General features: G+C 46.7%; 1 long non-coding RNA gene across 1 annotated transcript in view; it reads left to right on the top strand.

The window, feature by feature from the left end:
- The first annotated feature begins 844 nt into the window (after positions 1-844).
- LOC125154985 (uncharacterized) overlaps positions 845-3,461 on the top strand; it is a 229,689-nt gene continuing 227,072 nt past the window's right edge. Inside the window, exon 1 of the long non-coding RNA XR_007148010.1 lies at positions 845-1,173. This is a non-coding gene — a long non-coding RNA (uncharacterized LOC125154985). The remainder of the gene's footprint in view (positions 1,174-3,461) is intronic.

Genomic DNA, 3,461 nt, shown 5'->3' with positions numbered 1-3,461 from the left:
TTTTTTTCAACGTTTATTTATTTTTGGGACAGAGAGAGACAGAGCATGAACAGGGGAGGGGCAGAGAGAGAGGGAGACACAGAATTGGAAATAGGCTCCAGGCTCTGAGCCATCAGCCCAGAGCCTGACGCGGGGCTCGAACTCCCGGACCGCGAGATCGTGACCTGGTTGAGGTCGGACGCTTAACCGACTGCGCCACCCAGGCGCTCCAAGAAAAATATTTTTAATAAAAATGAAAATAAAAATAAAAATTTTTCTCTTTCTGTATTCAAGAAAAAGAAAAGAAGCGAAAAAGAGAAAAGAAGAAAAAAAAAGAAAATTGAATAGATGGACTGGCGAACATACCGAAATACAACTGAAATTACTTCAATTTCCCCCAGAAGTCAAACTATGAAGCACTTTATAGTCCATAAAGTAAGCAGGCGGAGAAACTTGTGTTCCTGAAGCGCGAGGTTGGCCCAGTTGGCGGGGCTTAGTGTAACGACTCCGTTCTCCACTAGATGGCGCTGCTTAGCTTACTGGGGTGGGTTGTCGTGCCGCTTGTAGGTACGTATGCGCATGCGCGGGTGTGGTGAAAATGGTGTCGCCCAGATACCTGGTCTCTAGTATGGAACTCCCTTCTCCGGGACTAGCTTAGCAATTGTGCACCTGTCCTTTGTCTTCAGCCTCCCTCCACTCCCCACTTTTACACCATCTGCAACCGAACCCCAGGCAGCACCTCCCTCCTGAGTTTTATCTCAGCTGCGGCTGTTTTTCCCGACCCCTTACTTCTGAGGGACTGCGGCTTTGACCTGTTCTGCTTCTCTGCGGGAGGGTCTCACTGAGCGGTGGCCGGGTGCCGGCTGCACCCAGGAACGTTTGCTGGCTGCTGCTGCCGATGCCCAGATACTGCAGCCGGGTGCCATCCTGCCCCAGAGAAAGTTCGCACGATTGTGTAGCAGCGGCGTTTCAGGGGTTATGGAAAATCACAACACGCATCTGGCACCGGGCTCCGCCCCCAGCGACCTTGTTCCAGCACCAGGTTGTTCTCCCGGGTCCATTGGGACCTTGCCTTTGGGGGATCCACACAGCCTCTACCAGCTGTCCCGGGAACCACCTCTCCCGTTCAGTCTGAAGACACCCGGACTCCTCTCTGCTCCTGGAGATTTGCCCTTCCCACCCGAGCCCCGCCAGGTATGGTGCTGCAGAGTTTCAGCCTCTGAGCTCCCCCTGTTTATAGTCTTAATGCAATTTAAGCCCTCTCCTTTCTCCCTTTTTAGTTAAGTCCCTGCGGCTGTTTCCACTTTTCCACCTTCTCTCCAGCTGCTTTGGGAGGGGTGCTTTTCCCGTATTTCCCCCTCCCCCCGTCTCTCTCCTCTCCACACGGAAAAACAGCATCCTGCCCTCCCGGCTTCTGTCTCCCCCAGTTCACCTCTCCGCGCCGCGCCGTGTATCTGCTGAGTTCTGTGATTCAGGCGGTGCAGATTGTTGTGTTAAACCTCAGATCAGTTTTCTAGGTGTGCAGGATGGTTTAGTGTTGATCTGGCTGTATTTCATCAAAAAATTTTCATTTAAATGTTTGTTTATTTTTGAGAGAGAGACGGAGCACAAATGGGGGAGGGGCAGAGAGAGAGAGAGAAACCCCAAATCTGAAGCAGGCTCCAGGCTCTGTGCCTGGATGGTCTGATGTGGGGCATGAACTCATGAACCATGAGATCATGACCTGAGCCGAAGTAGGATGCATAACCAACTGCCCCTGCAGTGGCCTTTTCATGATACATTTTTTTTTTTTTTCGGGAACTAGGGTCATGGCATGTGATAAGTAGAATATTCAGAAGTCTATTCAAGGTTCAGGGAGGAAATGTCCAGCTTGGAATGTCATCCATAAGCAAATCAAGGTGCTAAGGGGTGAATTGGAGGAGTTATCTCTCAAGGCAACTCAATCTCAAGGCCTTAGGGTTGCATATGTTTGGATTCAAATCTCTGTTCTGTCTCTCCCTTGCTCTGTGAATCGGGGCAAATTACTTCTCGGAGTTTGCTTTCTCATCTAAAAATTAATACATGGAAAAATAAATCGCAACATTACATGTAATGAGATAATAAAGACATCTCAGTTCTGCTTTCTCTTTCAAGAATTGGGCATAGATAAATATGACATTGCTCTTGTTGGTCAGCTTTGAAGATTTGGAATTAGGTGTCCCTTCTACTAGGTGATGTTGTTAGTAAAAATCCAGACATATCAACAAGTTATGTCAGGGGCTCCACTCCTAATGATTGAGAATGATTCCTCCTTTGCTGACGTTTCCCTCTGCATTCTGGGGGGGCCAACGGAGTGGGGTGTGTGTGGTGATGACGGCAGCCATGATGGTGGCAAGGGGCCTCAGTGATTTGGTGGGGGTCACGAAGACAAAAGAGTGATCTTAGCTGGAAAGTGCTACCAGGGGATTCATGGAGAGCAAAGGCCATGCTTTCTGATTAGGCAAGAGGGAAAGGAGCCGGGCAACAGGTTTCAAATCCTTTAAGTCAGAGAATTGAAAATGTCCTCGGGCTCATCAGCTATTGATAGTTAATTTACTGGGTAGCTAACATCCTGTATTGTCTCACTGTTTGCTTTTAAGGTAGATGGCATTATTACCTTTCTCCTCATTTTCCAGATGAGGATACTGAGGCTTAGCCAGGCTAAGTCACTTGGCCAAGCCCTCACAGCTCATGGCAGAACTGGGATTATAATCCAAGTCAGAGAGAGTGCTTTCAACCAGGACACATGGTTGCTAGTTATTGTATAGCCATATTGACTGTATTTGCCATATGGATTTCTTGCTGTTGGTGAACTGTTCTTGTTCGTTTGCATGGCTGAGGGAACCTGAGGATGTTTATCATGTTGGCAGGAGAAAGAATCTGGGTAGGAGAACACAGACAAGAAATGTCAGCTGGTGAGGCAACTGGTAAGCCACCAAATATTTATTTAGCAATATTTTGGATCAGGCAGTGTTTTAGCTGAACAAGACACAACTCACCTCAGTAACTTCTCATTTGTTAGGAGACAGACACAAAAAGAACGTTACAGTTGATCCTTAAACAACACAGCACTTCCCAGTAAAACATCTGTATAACTTCTCATTCCCCCCAAATCTAACTCTACTAGTACACTAATCACCTACTATTGACCGGAAGCCATCCTGATAACATAAAGTCAATCAACATATATTTTGTGTGTTATTTGCATGATAGACTGTATTCCTATAAAGTCATAGAGAAAAGAAAATGTTATGAAGAAAATCGTAAGGAAGAGAAAACATACTTATAGGACTGAACTGTATTTATTGAAAACAATTTGCATATAAGTAGACCCATGCAGTTCAAACCTGCATGGTTCAAGGGTCAACTGTACATGACAGTAAGAAAAGGACAATCACAAAGCAGTACATGAAGGGCAGTCGTTACGAATGGGAGGTCGACTCTGCTTTAAGGACCCAGGGAAG

The sequence above is a fragment of the Prionailurus viverrinus genome, chromosome F1 (genome assembly GCF_022837055.1).
Source record: "Prionailurus viverrinus isolate Anna chromosome F1, UM_Priviv_1.0, whole genome shotgun sequence".
Lineage (NCBI taxonomy): Eukaryota > Metazoa > Chordata > Mammalia > Carnivora > Felidae > Prionailurus > Prionailurus viverrinus.
Note: the sequence above shows the minus strand (reverse complement) of the source record. Positions and strands in the feature narration are given on the sequence as shown.